General features: G+C 44.9%; 1 protein-coding gene across 3 annotated transcripts in view; it reads left to right on the top strand.

The window, feature by feature from the left end:
- The first annotated feature begins 4,503 nt into the window (after positions 1–4,503).
- The window catches only part of grip1 (glutamate receptor interacting protein 1), a 187,460-nt gene continuing 171,734 nt past the window's right edge, over positions 4,504–20,229 (top strand). For all 3 annotated transcript variants that reach the window (XM_046296809.1, XM_046296808.1, XM_046296807.1), the window contains exon 1: positions 4,504–4,642. The gene's annotated coding sequence lies outside the window, so the exon portion shown is untranslated. The remainder of the gene's footprint in view (positions 4,643–20,229) is intronic.

Raw genomic sequence — 20,229 nt, 5'->3', positions numbered from 1 at the left:
TGTCTTCCTGTCAGAGACTACTACTGTTGTTGTCTTCCTGTCAGACACTACTACTGCTGTCTTCCTGTCAGACACTACTACTGTTGTCTTCCTGTCAGACACTACTACTGTGTCTTCCTGTCAGACACCTGTCAGTTGTCTTCCTGTCGAGACTACTACTGTTGTCTTCCTGTCAGAGACTACTGTTGTTGTCTTCCTGTCAGACACTACTACTGGTCAGAGACTACTACTGTTGGCTTCCTGTCAGAGACTACTACTGTTGTTGTCTTCCTGTCAGAGACTACTGGTGTTGTTGTCTTCCTGTCAGACACTACTACTGTTGTCTTCCTGTCAGAGACTACTACTGTTGTTGTCTTCCTGTCAGAGACTACTACTGTTGTCTTCCTGTCAGAGACTACTACTGTTGTATTCCTGTCAGAAACTACTACTGTTGTTGTCTTCCTGTCAGACACTACTACTGTTGTCTTCCTGTCAGAGACTACTGTTGTTGTCTTCCTGTCAGACACTACTACTGTTGTCTTCCTGTCAGAGACTACTATTGTTGTTGTCTTCCTGTCAGAGACTACTACTGTTGTCTTCCTGTCAGAGACTACTACTACTGTTGTCTTCCTGTCAGAGACTACTACTGGTGTTGTCTTCCTGTCAGAGACTACTACTACTGTTGTCTTCCTGTCAGAGACTACTACTGTTGTTGTCTTCCTGTCAGAGACTACTACTGTTGTTGTCTTCCTGTCAGAGACTACTACTGTTGTCTTCCTGTCAGAGACTACTGGTGTTGTCTTCCTGTCAGAGACTACTACTGTCTTCCTGTCAGAGACTACTACTACTGTTGTCTTCCTGTCAGACACTACTACTACTGTTGTCTTCCTGTCAGAGACTACTACTACTGTTGTCTTCCTGTCAGAGACTACTACTGTTGTTGTCTTCCTGTCAGAGACTACTATTGTTGTATTCCTGTCAGAGACTACTACTGTTGTTGTCTTCCTGTCAGAGACTACTACTACTGTTGTCTTCCTGTCAGAGACTACTACTGTTGTTGTCTTCCTGTCAGAGACTACTACTACTGTTGTCTTCCTGTCAGAGACTACTACTGTTGTTGTCTTCCTGTCAGAGACTACTATTGTTGTATTCCTGTCAGAGACTACTACTGTTGTTGTCTTCCTGTCAGAGACTACTGGTGTTGTTGTCTTCCTGTCAGAGACTACTACTGTTGTTGTCTTCCTGTCAGAGACTACTACTGTTGTTGTCTTCCTGTCAGAGACTACTACTATTGTTGTCTTCCTGTCAGAGACTACTATTGTTGTCTTCCTGTCAGAGACTACTACTGTTGTTGTCTTCCTGTCAGAGACTACTACTGTTGTCTTCCTGTCAGACACTACTACTGTTGTCTTCCTGTCAGACACTACTACTGTTGTCTTCCTGTCAGACACTACTACTGTTGTCTTCCTGTCAGAGACTACTACTGTTGTCTTCCTGTCAGACACTACTACTGTTGTCTTCCTGTCAGAGACTACTACTGTTGTTGTCTTCCTGTCAGAGACTACTGGTGTTGTTGTCTTCCTGTCAGAGACTACTGGTGTTGTTGTCTTCCTGTCAGAGACTACTGGTGTTGTTGTCTTCCTGTCAGAGACTACTGGTGTTGTTGTCTTCCTGTCAGAGACTACTGGTGTTGTTGACTTCCTGTCAGAGACTACTGGTGTTGTTGACTTCCTGTCAGAGACTACTACTGTTGTCTTCCTGTCAGACACTACTACTGTTGTCTTCCTGTCAGAGACTACTGGTGTTGTTGTCTTCCTGTCAGAGACTACTGGTGTTGTTGTCTTCCTGTCAGAGACTACTGGTGTTGTTGTCTTCCTGTCAGAGACTACTGGTGTTGTTGACTTCCTGTCAGAGACTACTACTGTTGTTGTCTTCCTGTCAGAGAATACTGGTGTTGTTGTCTTCCTGTCAGAGACTACTACTATTGTTGTCTTCCTGTCAGAGAATACTGGTGTTGTTGACTTCCTGTCAGAGACTACTGGTGTTGTTGACTTCCTGTCAGAGACTACTGGTGTTGTTGACTTCCTGTCAGAGACTATTGGTGTTGTTGACTTCCTGTCAGAGACTACTGGTGTTGTTGACTTCCTGTCAGAGACTACTGGTGTTGTTGTCTTCCTGTCAGAGACTACTGGTGTTGTTGACTTCCTGTCAGAGACTACTGGTGTTGTTGTCTTCCTGTCAGAGACTACTGGTGTTGTTGACTTCCTGTCAGAGACTACTGGTGTTGTTGACTTCCTGTCAGAGACTACTGGTGTTGTTGACTTCCTGTCAGAGACTACTGGTGTTGTTGACTTCCTGTCAGAGACTACTGGTGTTGTTGACTTCCTGTCAGAGACTACTGGTTCTGTTCATGCTGCCGTCTGATGGTTATTTCAGCAGTGGATCCGATACCTGTCTGTTGTCTCTGTACTAGGAGAGGGAAGGGGGTTCCTCTGTGTACTGACTGACACACTGAGATGAAGGGATGCCTGTGGTTTGATTGAGTCTTTCACCTCAAAATGTCAACATGTTAAAGTTGTTATGCCGTCGTTGACAGGTCCAAGAGCCTCTCTGATACCGAGTCGCCAAGGAGAAACGTCTACCTGGTGACAGTAAAGACAGAGAAACATATTCAGTCTACAGGGCATTCAGACTCCTGCCCTTGTCCACCACATGTTGTTACGTTACAGACTTATTTTAAAATGGATTAAATCAACTAAATTCCTCATCAACCTTGACATTTTTTTTTTAAATGTTTGCAAATTTATATACAAAAAATATGTACAAACGTGTTCAGAGACGTTTTCCATTGATCATCCTTGAGATGTTTCTACAACTTGATTGGAGTCCACCTGTGGTAAATTCAATTGATTGGGACATGATTTGGAAATGTACACACACCTGTCTATATAAAAGGTTCCACAGTTGACAGTGCATGTCAGAGCACTTATTTGCTATGAGACTCGAAATTGAGCTCAGATGAATCCTGTTTCCATTCATCATCCTTGAGATGTTTATACAACTTGATTGGAGTCCACCTGTGGTAAAGTCAATTGATTGGACATATATTTGGAAAGGTACACACACCTGTCTATATGATATATGATGTGTAGAAAAACACCTCTTGGACGAATCCCGGTTCCTGTTAAGTCCTGCTGATGGCAGAGTCAGGATTTGGAGTAAGCAGCACGAGTCCATGGTCCCATCCTGCCTGGTGTCAACGGGACAGGCTGGTGGAGGTGGTATCTACAGCAACTGCACGATGACATCGCGTCAGTATGGACCAACGTCCCCTTAGAACGTTTCCCGACTTGTAGAATCCATAACCCAAAGAATTCAGGCTGTTCTGGAAGCCAAGGAGGGTCCGACCGATACTAGATGGGTTAATAAATTGTCCGGTGTATATATACAGTATATATATTTATACTAATTTCAGTCATTTACTTTTCAAATAACAGTCATTTATCCTTCGTATTTAACGTTATCTCAGAGCATTATCTCGTATTTACGTTATCTCATGAGTGTTATCTCGTATTTACGTTATCTCAAGAGTGTTATCTCGTATTTACGTTATCTTAAGAGTGTTATCTCGTATTTACGTTATCTCATGAGAACTATGACGGTATTGGCTTCTCTACTGGAGCTCAAGGCCGGAGGGGTGTACTCTTCATCATGAACTCTGTGTTTGTGAGTGATGTCGCAGGACTGATGTGCTGTCTGTTCCTTGGTCCTGGTGAGGGGTTGTAGTGCTATCTGTCTCCTTGGTCCTGGTGAGAGGGTTGTTGACTGTGTGGTTGTAGTGCTATCTGTCTCCTTGGTCCTGGTGAGAGGGTTGTTGACTGTGTGGTTGTAGTGCTATCTGACTCCTTGGTCCTGGTGAGAGGGTTGTTGACTGTGTGGTTGTAGTGCTATCTGTCTCCTTGGTCCTGGTGAGAGGGTTGTTGACTGTGTGGTTGTAGTGCTATCTGACTCCTTGGTCCTGGTGAGAGGGTTGTTGACTGTGTGGTTATAGTGCTATCTGTCTCCTTGGTCCTGGTGAGAGGGTTGTTGACTGTGTGGTTGTAGTGCTATCTGACTCCTTGGTCCTGGTGAGAGGGTTGTTGACTGTGTGGTTGTAGTGCTATCTGACTCCTTGGTCCTGGTGAGAGGGTTGTTGACTGTGAGTAGTGCTATCTGTCTCCTTGGTCCTGGTGAGGGGGTTGTTGACTCTGAGTAGTGCTATCTGACTCCTTGGTCCTGGTGAGAGGGTTGTTGACTGTGTGGTTGTAGTGCTATCTGTCTCCTTGGTCCTGGTGAGAGGGTTGTTGACTGTGTGGTTGTAGTGCTATCTGACTCCTTGGTCCTGGTGAGAGGGTTGTTGACTGTGTGGTTGTAGTGCTATCTGACTCCTTGGTCCTGGTGAGAGGGTTGTTGACTGTGTGGTTGTAGTGCTATCTGACTCCTTGGTCCTGGTGAGAGGGTTGTTGACTGTGTGGCTGTAGTGCAACAGTAGCCATCTCAACCCAGTAGCTGACAGTGTCTTTCCCTTCCTTGTTGTTTCCAGATGAGGGGCCTTACACAAAGCACTCCAACCCCTCCAGGCCACCCGATGGAGCGCTGGCCATCAGGAGGCAGAGTATCCCAGGTAAGGATACATAACCTCTGACCCCTCACTGAGCCTTGACTTTTAATCTCTCACCTATGAACCCTAACCTGATTGTCCCCAAACGTGATCGACCCATCACCCCTTACCTGATTGGACACTAGTCACCTAATACCTCCCACCCTACTACCTAACCCACACCTCCCAATGAGCTAGATTAGCCCCTCCCCTCACCAGTCAGTTCAATGCATACTTCAATATGTTGTGATCCCTTACCTGCCTGTACCTGTCCTTACCTCACCTGACCCTCTGCCCCTTCACACCCGTAAATGTCTCTCTTTGCCTCTGAAAGAAACGGTCTGTGCTTCAACAATAGAAAACCTTTACAAACATCTCTAAATGTCTTGAACAGAATATATTGAACACTTTTACACGGACTCAGTGAGCTCTATTAGAATGTGTTGTGGACTCAGTGAGCTCTATTAGAATGTGTTGTGGACTCAGTGAGCTCTATTAGAATGTGTTGTGGACTCAGTGGGCTCTATTAGAATGTGTTGTTGACTCAGTGAGCTCTATTAGAATGTGTTGTATCTCGTGGACTCAGTGAGCTCTATTAGAATGTGTTGTGGACTCAGTGAGCTCTATTAGAATGTGTTGTATCTCGTGGACTCAGTGAGCTCTATTAGAATGTGTTGTATCTCGTGGACTCAGTGAGCTCTATTAGAATGTGTTGTGGACTCAGTGAGCTCTATTAGAATGTGTTGTGGACTCAGTGAGCTCTATTAGAATGTGTTGTGGACTCAGTGAGCTCTATTAGAATGTGTTGTATCTCATGGACTCAGTGAGCTCTATTAGAATGTGTTGTATCTCATGGACTCAGTGAGCTCTATTAGAATGTGTTGTGGACCCAGTGAGCTCTATTAGAATGTGTTGTATCTCGTGGACTCAGTGAGCTCTATTAGAATGTGTTGTGGACTCAGTGAGCTCTATCAGAATGTGTTGTGGACTCAGTGAGCTCTATTAGAATGTGTTGTATCTCATGGACTCAGTGAGCTCTATTAGAATGTGTTGTGGACTCAGTGAGCTCTATTAGAATGTGTTGTATCTCATGGACTCAGTGAGCTCTATTTGAATGTGTTGTGGACTCAGTGAGCTCTATCAGAATGTGTTGTATCTCGTGGACTCAGTGAGCTCTATTAGAATGTGTTGTGGACTCAGTGAGCTCTATTAGAATGTGTTGTGGACTCAGTGAGCTCTATTAGAATGTGTTGTATCTCATGGACTCAGTGAGCTCTATTAGAATGTGTTGTATCTCGTGGACTCAGTGAGCTCTATTAGAATGTGTTGTGGACTCAGTGAGCTCTATTAGAATGTGTTGTGGACTCAGTGAGCTCTATTAGAATGTGTTGTGGACTCAGTGAGCTCTATTAGAATGTGTTGTATCTCATGGACTCAGTGAGCTCTATTAGAATGTGTTGTGGACTCAGTGAGCTCTATTAGAATGTGTTGTATCTCATGGACTCAGTGAGCTCTATTAGAATGTGTTGTGGACTCAGTGAGCTCTATTAGAATGTGTTGTATCTCATGGACTCAGTGAGCTCTATTAGAATGTGTTGTGGACTCAGTGAGCTCTATCAGAATGTGTTGTATCTCATGGACTCAGTGAGCTCTATTAGAATGTGTTGTATCTCATGGACTCAGTGAGCTCTATTAGAATGTGTTGTATCTCATGGACTCAGTGAGCTCTATCAGAATGTGTTGTGGACTCAGTGAGCTCTATTAGAATGTGTTGTGGACTCAGTGAGCTCTATTAGAATGTGTTGTGGACTCAGTGAGCTCTATTAGAATGTGTTGTATCTCATGGACTCAGTGAGCTCTATTAGAATGTGTTGTGGACTCAGTGAGCTCTATTAGAATGTGTTGTGGACTCAGTGAGCTCTATTAGAATGTGTTGTATCTCATGGACTCAGTGAGCTCTATTAGAATGTGTTGTGGACTCAGTGAGCTCTATTAGAATGTGTTGTGGACTCAGTGAGCTCTATTAGAATGTGTTGTATCTCATGGACTCAGTGAGCTCTATTAGAATGTGTTGTGGACTCAGTGAGCTCTATCAGAATGTGTTGTATCTCATGGACTCAGTGAGCTCTATTAGAATGTGTTGTATCTCATGGACTCAGTGAGCTCTATCAGAATGTGTTGTATCTCATGGACTCAGTGAGCTCTATCAGAATGTGTTGTGGACTCAGTGAGCTCTATTAGAATGTGTTGTATCTCGTGGACTCAGTGAGCTCTATCAGAATGTGTTGTGGACTCAGTGAGCTCTATTAGAATGTGTTGTATCTCGTGGACTCAGTGAGCTCTATTAGAATGTGTTGTGGACTCAGTGAGCTCTATTAGAATGTGTTGTGGACTCAGTGAGCTCTATCAGAATGTGTTGTATCTCGTGGACTCAGTGAGCTCTATCAGAATGTGTTGTATCTCATGGACTCAGTGAGCTCTATTAGAATGTGTTGTATCTCATGGACTCAGTGAGCTCTATTAGAATGTGTTGTGGACTCAGTGAGCTCTATTAGAATGTGTTGTGGACTCAGTGAGCTCTATCAGAATGTGTTGTATCTCGTGGACTCAGTGAGCTCTATTAGAATGTGTTGTATCTCGTGGACTCAGTGAGCTCTATTAGAATGTGTTGTGGACTCAGTGAGCTCTATCAGAATGTGTTGTATCTCGTGGACTCAGTGAGCTCTATCAGAATGTGTTGTATCTCATGGACTCAGTGAGCTCTATTAGAATGTGTTGTATCTCGTGGACTCAGTGAGCTCTATCAGAATGTGTTGTATCTCATGGACTCAGTGAGCTCTATTAGAATGTGTTGTATCTCGTGGACTCAGTGAGCTCTATCAGAATGTGTTGTATCTCGTGGACTCAGTGAGCTCTATTAGAATGTGTTGTGGACTCAGTGAGCTCTATCAGAATGTGTTGTGGACTCAGTGAGCTCTATCAGAATGTGTTGTGGACTCAGTGAGCTCTATTAGAATGTGTTGTGGACTCAGTGAGCTCTATTAGAATGTGTTGTATCTCGTGGACTCAGTGAGCTCTATTAGAATGTGTTGTGGACTCAGTGAGCTCTATTAGAATGTGTTGTGGACTCAGTGAGCTCTATTAGAATGTGTTGTATCTCGTGGACTCAGTGAGCTCTATTAGAATGTGTTGTGGACTCAGTGAGCTCTATTAGAATGTGTTGTGGACTCAGTGAGCTCTATCAGAATGTGTTGTATCTCATGGACTCAGTGAGCTCTATCAGAATGTGTTGTGGACTCAGTGAGCTCTATTAGAATGTGTTGTATCTCATGGACTCAGTGAGCTCTATTAGAATGTGTTGTATCTCGTGGACTCAGTGAGCTCTATTAGAATGTGTTGTGGACTCAGTGAGCTCTATTAGAATGTGTTGTTGACTCAGTGAGCTCTATCAGAATGTGTTGTGGACTCAGTGAGCTCTATTAGAATGTGTTGTTGACTCAGTGAGCTCTATTAGAATGTGTTGTATCTCATGGACTCAGTGAGCTCTATTAGAATGTGTTGTGGACTCAGTGAGCTCTATTAGAATGTGTTGTGGACTCAGTGAGCTCTATTAGAATGTGTTGTGGACTCAGTGAGCTCTATTAGAATGTGTTGTGGACTCAGTGAGCTCTATTAGAATGTGTTGTGGACTCAGTGAGCTCTATCAGAATGTGTTGTGGACTCAGTGAGCTCTATTAGAATGTGTTGTATCTCATGGACTCAGTGAGCTCTATCAGAATGTGTTGTGGACTCAGTGAGCTCTATCAGAATGTGTTGTGGACTCAGTGAGCTCTATCAGAATGTGTTGTATCTCATGGACTCAGTGAGCTCTATCAGAATGTGTTGTATCGCTGGGAGCCAACTCTCTGAGCAACAGATTACTGGGCATGTGCTGCGTCTCCTGGCCTCGTCTGAGAGTTATTAACAAGCTGTTCTGTCAACAACAACAACAACAACGCCAGGCTCAGCTCTAGAGCGAGATAAAAGTGAGATCCTTCACTGCCGATTCAGAGCCACGCTGCTATTATACACACTGGGAGATAGTGATGATGTTTTTTTGTTAAAGGGGGAGATAGTGATGATGTTTTTTTGTTAAAGGGGGAGATAGTGATGATGTTGTTTTTTTAGCCAGTCTCTGTCCGTAATCTTTCGTCTGGAGGCACTAAGGGCATCATAACCATCTCCTGAAGTGATCAGCCCTGAGGTCAGTCTGGTCGCTATAGCAACAAGAGGTCAGTCTGATCGCCGTAGCAACAAGAGGTCAGTCTGGTCGTGCTCTGTAATCTGTGATGTTAAAGAAGGGGGAGTGTGGGGGGTCTTCTATCCACAAGGATAGTCAAAATTATCCTTCATTAGACAAAGGCTATTTAAATCGTAGGGATTAAGTTTAGTGTTAAGTTTTAGGTTAGAATTAGGGTTAGGGTTAGGAGTTACAGGTCAAGGTTGGGATACCTGCAATGCTTAGGGTTAGGGGTTATAGAAAATAGGATTTTAGGGTACGGGTTAGATTTAGGGTTGCAATTATGGTTAGGGTTAGGTTTTGGGTTGGAGGTTAGTCAAGTAGGAATTTGAATAGAATAACTAAATCAATGTTCCTACGAGGATAGAATAACAAAATGTGTGTGTGTCACGCCCTAGTCTTAGTATTTTGTGTTTTCTTTATTATTTTGGTCAGGCCAGGGTGTGACATGGGTTTATTTATGTGGTGTGTTTTGTCTTGGGGTTTTTGTAGGTATTGGGATTGTGGTATAGTGGGGTTTTCTAGAAAAGTCTATGGTTGCCTGAAGTGGTTCTCAATCAGAAGCAGGTGTTTATCGTTGTCTCTGATTGGGAACCATATTTAGGCAGCCATATTCTTTGAGTGTTTGGTGGGTGATTGTTCCTGTCGCTGTGTTACTGTGTACCAGTATAGGCTGTTTGGTGATTGTTCCTGTCTCTGTGTTAGTTTGCACCAGTATAGGCTGTTTGGTGATTGTTCCTGTCTCTGTGTTACTGTGTTAGTTTGCACCAGTATAGGCTGTTTGGTGATTGTTCCTGTCTCTGTGTTACTGTGTTAGTTTGCACCAGTATAGGCTGTTTGGTGATTGTTCCTGTCTCTGTGTTACTGTGTTAGTTTGCACCAGTATAGGCTGTTTAGGGTTTCACGGTTCTTGTTTTGTATTGTTCGTGTTTGTTCGTTATTAAACATGTATCAAAATTACCACACTGCATTTTGGTCCGATCCTTGCTACACCTTCAGAGGAGGCGATAGAAGAAAACCTTAACAGTGTGTGTGTGTGTGAGAGAGAGAGATGGGGAGAGAGTGTATTGAAACAGAGGTCGACTGATTATGATCTTTCAACGCCGATACCGATTATTGGAGGACCAAAAAAGCCGATACCGATTAATCGGACGATTTTTTAAAAATATTATTTATTTGTAATAATGACAATTACAACAATACTGAATGAACACTTATTTTAACTTAATATAATACATAAATAAAATCAATTTAGCCTCAAATAAATTATTAAACATGTTCAATTTGGGTTAAATAATGCAAAAACAACGTGTTGGAGAAGAAAGTAAAAGTGCAATATGTGCCATGTAAGAAAGCTAACGTTTCAGTTCCTTGCTCAGAACATGAGAACATATGAAAGCTGGTGGTTCCTTTTAACATGAGTCTTCAATATTCCCAGGTAAGAAGTTTTAGGTTGTAGTTATTATAGGAATTATAGGACTATTTCCCTCTATACCATTTGTATTTCATTAGCCTTTGACTATTGGATGTTCTTATAGGCACTTTAGTATTGCCAGTGTAACAATATAGCTTCCATCCCTCTCCTCGCTCCTCTCTGGGCTCGAACCAGTAACACAACGACAACAGCCATCATCGAAGCAGCGTTACCCTTGCAGAGCAAGGGGAACAACTGCTAGAAGGCTCCGAGCGAGTAACGTTTGAAACGCTATTACCGCTCATTAAGTAGCTAGCTACACCAGCCTCATCTGGTTCAGGGGACTGTATCAACACCCTCCGTTTGTTCAGGGGACTGTATCAATACCCTCCGTTTGGTCAGGGGACTGTATCAATACCCTCCGTTTGGTCAGGGGACTGTATCAATACCCTCCGTTGGTTCAGGGGACTGTATCAATACCCTCCGTTTGTTCAGGGGACTGTATCAATACCCTCCATTTGTTCAGGGGACTGTATCAATACCCTCCATTGGTTCAGGGGACTGTATCAATACCCTCCATTTGTTCAGGGGACTGTATCAATACCCTCCATTTGTTCAGGGGACTGTATCAATACCCTCCGTTGGTTCAGGGGACTGTATCAATACCCTCCGTTGGTTCAGGGGACTGTATCAATACCCTCCGTTTGGTCAGGGGACTGTATCAATACCCTCCGTTTGGTCAGGGGACTGTATCAATACCCTCCGTTTGGTCAGGGGACTGTATCAATACCCTCCGTTGGTTCAGGGGACTGTTTCCTCTTTGGTACTTATTGATTCCATTTGACCTGTTATATAGATGTGATGTACTTATCAGGTTAGAGTGATGGGGTTTGTGTTTTCTAGCTAGTTCCTGGTTAGTCCAACGCTCTAACCACTAGGCTACCCTGCCGCCCCAGGTTAGAGTCATGGGGTTTGTGTTTTCTAGCTAGTTCCTGGTTAGTCCAACGCTCTAACCACTAGGCTACCCTGCCGCCCCAGGTTAGAGTCATGGGGTTTGTGTTTTCTAGCTAGTTCCTGTTTTATTTGTTTTGATGAAACCAGTGTTATAGGACATGATAACTCAGAGAGGCTATGAGCATCCGGGAGCTATTTTACGAGACAACAGATAGACGGTGTCAACGACTACGTGGTTTTTAAACAGACAGTAAATGCATGAACCATCTCTGAAACACTCTTTCACTCTTTCTCTCTCTTTCGCCTAACAGACTTAATGCATTCTGCAAGTCTTGTCTTGAATTTCTGAAGCACTTGTTGATACAAATATATTTGTTTGCACAGATAACTTCATCCTCTCCTCGCCCACACACAGTGCGATGACGGGAGAGAGAGAGATAAATCGTGAGAGGTCAAGGGTGACAAGGAAAGAAAGAACTCAAGAAAGAGAGAAAGATGTGTGAGAGGTGCTGTGGGAGAGGTGGGAGAGGTGTGAGACAGTCTGTCTGTCTCTCTGTCCCTCTGGTGCTGTGGGAGAGGTGGGAGAGGTGTGAGACAGTCAGTCTGTCTGTCTCTCTGTCTCTCTGTCTCTCTGGTGCTGTGGGAGAGGTGTGAGACAGTCTGTCTGTCTCTCTGTCCCTCTGGTGCTGTGGGAGAGGTGGGAGAGGTGGGAGAGGTGTGAGACAGTCTGTCTGTCTCTCTGTCCCTCTGGTGCTGTGGGAGAGGTGGGAGAGGTGTGAGACAGTCTGTCTGTCTCTCTGTCTCTCTGGTGCTGTGGGAGAGGTGGGAGAGGTGTGAGACAGTCTGTCTGTCTCTCTGTCCCTCTGGTGCTGTGGGAGAGGTGGGAGAGGTGGGAGAGGTGGGAGAGGTGTGAGACAGTCTGTCTGTCTCTCTGTCCCTCTGGTGCTGTGGGTGAGGTGGGAGAGGTGTGAGACAGTCTGTCTGTCTCTCTGTCCCTCTGGTGCTGTGGGAGAGGTGGGAGAGGTGGTAGACAGTCTGTCTGTCTCTCTGTCTCTCTGGTGCTGTGGGAGAGGTGGGAGAGGTGTGAGACAGTCTGTCTGTCTCTCTGTCCCTCTGGTGCTGTGGGAGAGGTGGGAGAGGTGTGAGACAGTCTGTCTGTCTGTCTGTCTCTCTGGTGCTGTGGGAGAGGTGGGAGAGGTGTGAGACAGTCTGCCTGTCTGTCTCTCTGGTGCTGTGGGAGAGGTGGGAGACTGTCTGTCTGTCTCTCTGGTGCTGTGGGAGAGGTGGGAGACAGTCTGTCTGTCTCTCTGTCCCTCTGGTGCTGTGGGAGAGGTGGGAGAGGTGTGAGACAGTCAGTCTGTCTGTCTCTCTGTCTCTCTGTCTCTCTGGTGCTGTGGGAGAGGTGTGAGACAGTCTGTCTGTCTCTCTGTCCCTCTGGTGCTGTGGGAGAGGTGGGAGAGGTGGGAGAGGTGTGAGACAGTCTGTCTGTCTCTCTGTCCCTCTGGTGCTGTGTGAGAGGTGGGAGAGGTGTGAGACAGTCTGTCTGTCTCTCTGTCTCTCTGGTGCTGTGGGAGAGGTGGGAGAGGTGTGAGACAGTCTGTCTGTCTCTCTGTCCCTCTGGTGCTGTGGGAGAGGTGGGAGAGGTGTGAGACAGTCTGTCTGTCTCTCTGTCCCTCTGGTGCTGTGGGTGAGGTGGGAGAGGTGTGAGACAGTCTGTCTGTCTCTCTGTCCCTCTGGTGCTGTGGGAGAGGTGGGAGAGGTGGTAGACAGTCTGTCTGTCTCTCTGTCTCTCTGGTGCTGTGGGAGAGGTGGGAGAGGTGTGAGACAGTCTGTCTGTCTCTCTGTCCCTCTGGTGCTGTGGGAGAGGTGGGAGAGATGTGAGACAGTCTGTCTGTCTGTCTGTCTCTCTGGTGCTGTGGGAGAGGTGGGAGAGGTGTGAGACAGTCTGCCTGTCTGTCTCTCTGGTGCTGTGGGAGAGGTGGGAGACTGTCTGTCTGTCTCTCTGGTGCTGTGGGAGAGGTGGGAGACAGTCTGTCTGTCTCTCTGTCCCTCTGGTGCTGTGGGAGAGGTGGGAGAGAGAACAGAGAGAGAACAGAGGAGAGAGAACAGAGGAGAGAGAACAGAGGAGAGAGAACAGAGGAGAGAGAACAGAGGAGAGAGAACAGAGGAGAGAGAACAGAGGAGAGAGAACAGAGGAGAGAGAACAGAGGAGAGAGAACAGAGGAGAGAGAACAGAGAGAGAGAACAGAGAGAGAGAACAGAGAGAGAACAGAGAGAGAGAACAGAGGAGAGAGAACAGAGGAGAGAGAACAGAGGAGAGAGAACAGAGGAGAGAGAACAGAGGAGAGAGAACAGAGGAGAGAGAACAGAGAGAGAGAACAGAGAGAGAACAGAGAGAGAACAGAGGAGAGAGAACAGAGAACAGATGAGAGAGAACAGAGAGAGCAGCAGAAAGCAAAGCATCTCTGTTCGACCCAGAAACCATTCATCCTCTCTGGTACACATGTTAACCTGTAGAAATATCTCCTCATCTCTTTGAGACGAGCACCAATGACAGGAACACCCTGCAGGACATACGGTATGCTGGCTCTAAGTTCAGGCAGCCATAGAAGCTGAGATTAGTTGGAAAAGGTCCCTCCTATATCATTTGTGTCCGAGATCACCGTTTCAGGGGCAGTGGCCTTTCTCTACGGCTGATTGATGCTCAGTGGTCACCTTATATCAACTCTAGCATGTTGTAAACTGGGCTGATTGATGCTCAGTGGTCACCTTATATCAACTCTAGCATGTTGTAAACTGGGCTGATTGATGCTCAGTGGTCACCTTATATCAACTCTAGCATGTTGTAAACTGGGCTGATTTGGTTCAGTGAAGATTACCAGGCACAGCAGCGAATCTTCAGAAAGGGGAACCGAGGCCCCGGGTCCCCTCCCTTCCTGTTTGTCCCCCTCGCACACACACACACACACACGCACACTCCCTCCCCTCTCCGAGGCCCCGGGTCCCCTCTCTTCCTTCCTGTTTGTCCCCCTCGCACACACACACACACACGCACACACACACTCCCTCCCCTCTCCGAGGCCCTGGGTCCCCTCTTCCTTCCTGTTTGTCCCCCTCGCACACACACACACACACACACTCCCTCCCCTCTCCGAGGCCCCGGGTCCCCTCTCTTCCTTCCTGTTTGTCCCACACACACACACACACACACACACACACACACACACACACACACACACACACACACACACACACACACACACACACACACACACACACACACACACACACACACACACACACCCTCCCCTCTCCGAGGCCCCGGGTCCCCTCTCTTCCTTCCTGTTTGTCCCCCACGCACACACGCACGCACACACACACACACACACACACACACACACACACACACACACACACACACACACACACACACACACACACACACACACACACTCCTTCCCCTCTCCATCACAACTCTGCCAGCCAGCTAGCTAGCGCTTCCGATTAGCCGCAAACCCGCTAGCACGGAAATGACTTCAGCTGTGCACGGATACCCCGCCCCCCCCACGACTACCCCAACACCAAACTCCTTTTCTCCATCCTAAAGCTCCCTTTGGCATTCTCATCAATATGCAAATGACTAAGTTAACATTTCATTAAAGGGTAGAATGGCTTGGTCTTTTCCAATGATATGCTTAGTGGGCGATAGACACTGACAGGCTGTCTGGCAGCACCTAGCTTGTACCTGAACTACATCTCAAATGACACGCTGTCCCCTATATATGTCCCCTATATATGTCCCCTATATATGTCCCCTATGTGTCCCCTATATATGTCCCCTATATATGTCCCCTATATATGTCCCCTATATATGTCCCCTATATATGTCCCCTATATATGTCCCCTATATGTCCCCTATATGTCCCCTAAATATGTCCCCTATATATGTCCCCTATATGTGTCCCCTATATATGTCCCCTATATATGTCCACTATATATGTCCCTTATATATGTCCCCTATATATGTCCCCTATATATGTGCCCTATATGTCCCCTATATATGTCCCCTATATATGTGCCCTATATATGTGCCCTATATATGTCCCCTATATATGTGCCCTATATATGTCCCCTATATATGTGCCCTATATATGTGCCATATATATGTCCCCTATATATGTCAACTATATATGTCCCGTATATATGTCCCGTATATATGTCCCCTATATATGTCCCCTATATATGTCCCCTATATATGTGCCATATATATCTCCCCTATATATGTGCCCTATATATGTGCCCTATATATGTGCCCTATATATGTCCCCTATATATGCCCCCTAAATATGTGTACCCTATATATGTCCCCTATATATGTCCCCTATATATGTCCCCTATATATGTTTCCTATATATGTGTCCCCTATATATGTCCCCTATATATGTGCCCTATATATGTCCCCTATATATATGTGCCCTATGTATGTCCCCTATGTATGTCCCCTATGTATGTCCCCTATGTATGTCCCCTATATGTGTCCCCTATATGTGTTCCCTATATATGTCCCCTATATATGTCCCCTATATATGTCCCCTATATATGTCCCCTATATATGTGTGCCCTAAATATGTGTGCCCTATATATGTCCCCTATATATGTCCCCTATATATGTCCCCTATATATGTCCCCTATATATGTCCCCTATATATGTCCCCTATATATGTGTGCCCTATATGTCCCCTATATGTCCCCTATATATGTGTGCCCTATATATGTCCCCTATATATGTGTGCCCTATATGTCCCCTATATGTGTCCCCTATATGTGTCCCCTATATGTGTCCCCTATATGTGTCCCCTATATGTCCCCTATATATGTCCCCTATATATGTCCCCTATATATGTCCCCTATATGTGCCCTATATATGTGCCCTATATATGTGCCATATATGTCCCCTATATATGTCCCCTATATATGTCCCCTATATATGTCCCCTATATATGTGCCCTATATATGTCCCCTATATATGTCCCCTATATATGTCCCCTATATATGTCCCCTATATATGTGCCCTATATATGTGCCATATATATGTCCCCTATATATGTCAACTATATATGTCCCCTATATATGTCCCCTATATATGTGCCATATATATCTCCCCTATATATGTGCCCTATATATGTGCCCTATATATGTGCCCTATATATGTCCCCTATATATGCCCCCTAAATATGTGTACCCTATATATGTCCCCTATATATGTCCCCTATATATGTCCCCTATATATGTTTCCTATATATGTGTCCCCTATATATGTCCCCTATATATGTGCCCTATATATGTCCCCTATATATATGTGCCCTATGTATGTCCCCTATGTATGTCCCCTATGTATGTCCCCTATATGTGTCCCCTATATATGTTCCCTATATATGTCCCCTATATATGTCCCCTATATATGTCCCCTATATATGTCCCCTATATATGTGTGCCCTAAATATGTGTGCCCTATATATGTCCCCTATATATGTCCCCTATATATGTCCCCTATATATGTCCCCTATATATGTGTGCCCTATATGTCCCCTATATGTCCCCTATATATGTGTGCCCTATATATGTCCCCTATATATGTGTGCCCTATATGTCCCCTATATGTGTCCCCTATATGTGTCCCCTATATGTGTCCCCTATATGTCCCCTATATATGTCCCCTATATATGTCCCCTATATATGTCCCCTATATGTGCCCTATATATGTGCCATATATATGTCCCCTATATATGTCCCCTATATATGTGCCCTATATATGTCCCCTATATATGTCCCCTATATATGTGCCCTATATATGTCCCATATATGTGCCCTGTATATGTCCTCTATATATGTCCCCTATATATGTCCTCTATATATGTCCCCTATATATGTCCCCTATATATGTCCCCTATATATGTGCCCTATATATGTCCCCTATATATGTCCCCTATATATGTCCCCTATATATGTCCCTTATATATGTCCCCTATATATGTCCCCTATATATGTCCCCTATATATGTGCCCTATATGTGTCCCCTATATATGTCCCCTATAAATGTCCCCTATATAGTGCACTACTTTTGATATATCTGAGGCCAGTGGTTGGTAGTGTAGTAACCATGTTGTATTGTCCAGGGGTTTGTAGTGTAGTAAACATGTTGTCGTGTAGTAACCATGTTGTAGTGTAGTAACCATGTTGTAGTGTAGTAACCATGTTGTATTGTCCAGGGGTTTGTAGTGTAGTAACCATGTTGTAGTGTAGTAACCATATTGTAGTGTAGTAACCATGTTGTAGTGTAGTAACCATATTGTAGTGTAGTAACCATGTTGTAGTGTAGTAACCATGTTGTAGTGCAGTAACCATGTTGTAGTGTAGTAACCATGTGGTAGTGTAGTAACCATGTTGTAGTGTAGTAACCATGTTGTAGTGTAGTAACCATGTGGTAGTGTCCAGGGGTTTGTAGTGTAGTAAACATGTTGTAGTGTAGTAACCATGTTGTAGTGTAGTAACCATGTTGTAGTGTAGTAACCATGTTGTAGTGTAGTAACCATGTTGTAGTGTCCAGGGGTTTGTAGTGTAGTAACCATGTTGTAGTGTAGTAACCATGTTGTAGTGTAGTAACCATGTTGTAGTGTAGTAACCATGTTGTAGTGTAGTAACCATGTTGTAGTGTAGTAACCATGTTGTAGTGTAGTAACCATGTTGTATTGTCCAGGGGTTTGTAGTGTAGTAAACATGTTGTAGTGTAGTAACCATGTTGTAGTGTAGTAACCATGTTGTAGTGTAGTAACCATGTTGTAGTGTAGTAACCATGTTGTAGTGTCCAGGGGTTTGTAGTGTAGTAACCATGTTGTAGTGTAGTAACCATGTGGTAGTGTAGTAACCATGTTGTAGTGTAGTAACCATGTTGTAGTGTAGTAACCATGTTGTAGTGTAGTAACCATGTTGTAGTGTAGTAACCATGTGGTAGTGTAGTAACCATGTGGTAGTGTAGTAACCATGTTGTAGTGTAGTAACCATGGTGTAGTGTAGTAACCATGTTGTAGTGTAGTAACCATGTTGTAGTGTAGTAACCATATTGTAGTGTAGTAACCATGTTGTAGTGTAGTAACCATGTGGTAGTGTAGTAACCATGTTGTAGTGTAGTAACCATGTTGTAGTGTAGTAACCATGTTGTAGTGTAGTAACCATGTGGTAGTGTCCAGGGGTTTGTAGTGTAGTAACTATGTTGTAGTGTAGTAACCATGTGGTAGTGTCCAGGGGTTTGTAGTGTAGTAACCATGTTGTAGTGTAGTAACCATGTGGTAGTGTAGTAACCATGTTGTAGTGTAGTAACCATGTTGTAGTGTAGTAACCATGTTGTAGTGTAGTAACCATGTTGTAGTGTAGTAACCATGTGGTAGTGTCCAGGGGTTTGTAGTGTAGTAACAACCCTAGATGAGTGTCTGGACTATATCTCCTGGAGGGATGAAGTAGCATGAATAAAATAATGTTTTATTAATGAAAAAATGTCCATGATTATTTGAACATGTTGGTAACCAGTTGTATAAAAGTGACAATGCCCTGGAAGACTGTGTTTGGAGGATAATAAATTGGCACAGAGCGCCGGCCCTCGACAAGCCAATGTGCTGTATCCTCAACACCAGTTTATCACTTAACTAAACAGTAGACAGAGAGTTAAAGGAGGACAGAGGAGGACAGGGTTCATGTCCCCTGTTCCTTGGTGTCACTACATCACCCCGGTTTTAAAGTGTCCTGGACAGTATCCCTGCTGTGTGCTGTTTGTTCTCAGGGACATCTGTCAGACCTGCTCACTGGGGAAATGACTGAACAGGAGAAGGACATCTTGTCTGACGCAGTCCCCTTGTCTCACTGTCCTCTAACCCTGCTATCACACCGGACAGGAACGGGCACAGAGGAAGGGAGGATAGGACATAGGAAAGGGCAGAGGAGAGGAGGAAGAGGAGGAGGAGGTGATTAGAGGAGGAGGAGGTGATTAGAGGAGGAGGAGATTAGAGGAGGAGAGGAGGAGGTGAGAGGACAAGGAGAGAGGGGAGAGGAGTGGGAGGAGGAGGAGGGAGGACAAGGAGAGAGGAGAGGAGAGGAGGAGAGAGGAAGAGAGTGGATGAGGAGAGATGAAGAGGAGGAGGAGAGGAGGAGGAGAGGAGGAGGAGGAGAGGAGGAGGAGAGAGAGAGACAGAGGCTTGTTTCTCTCTCTTGATCGTATCTCTCACCACTCACCTCCATTCTAAGAGGCTTATCCACATTCTGAGCATCACAGACAGGAATACAACCCACCAGATCACAGCCTGGTCTGTGGGCTTTTGGAACAGAGAGACAATTTGTCTCTTCACAGTGTGATGCACAATTCATTCACCCTCCAGTGTTCACAGAACCATCGTTGACTGGTTATGTTGATGAAGACCCTCCAGACAGACTGTCTCAGATTGTAGTGGCGATGAAGACCATCCAGACAGACTGTCTCAGATTGTAGTGTTGATGAAGACCATCCAGACAGACTGTCTCAGATTGTAGTGTTGATGAAGACCATCCAGACAGACTGTCTCAGATTGTAGTGTTGATGAAGACCATCCAGACAGACTGTCTCAGATTGTAGTGTTGATGAAGACCATCCAGACAGACTGTCTCAGATTGTAGTGGTGATGAAGACCATCCAGACAGACTGTCTCAGATTGTAGTGGTTAGATATCACTGGTTATGTTGATGACCATTCCCCTCAAGCATCCACAACCCAGTCCTCTCCTCATTCCTCATTCCCCTCAACCACCCCCCCCTCTCTCCCCCCTCCCTCCCTCCCCCTCCCTCCCTCAGGGTCAGCTGGTTGTGTGATGGGGGTGACAGGTTGCTCCACCTGGGTCATTCAGATAGTCTCCAGTTGGACAGACACAGAGACATCCACAA

Source organism: Oncorhynchus gorbuscha, linkage group LG14 (genome assembly GCF_021184085.1).
Source record: "Oncorhynchus gorbuscha isolate QuinsamMale2020 ecotype Even-year linkage group LG14, OgorEven_v1.0, whole genome shotgun sequence".
NCBI lineage: Eukaryota > Metazoa > Chordata > Actinopteri > Salmoniformes > Salmonidae > Oncorhynchus > Oncorhynchus gorbuscha.
Note: the sequence above shows the minus strand (reverse complement) of the source record. Positions and strands in the feature narration are given on the sequence as shown.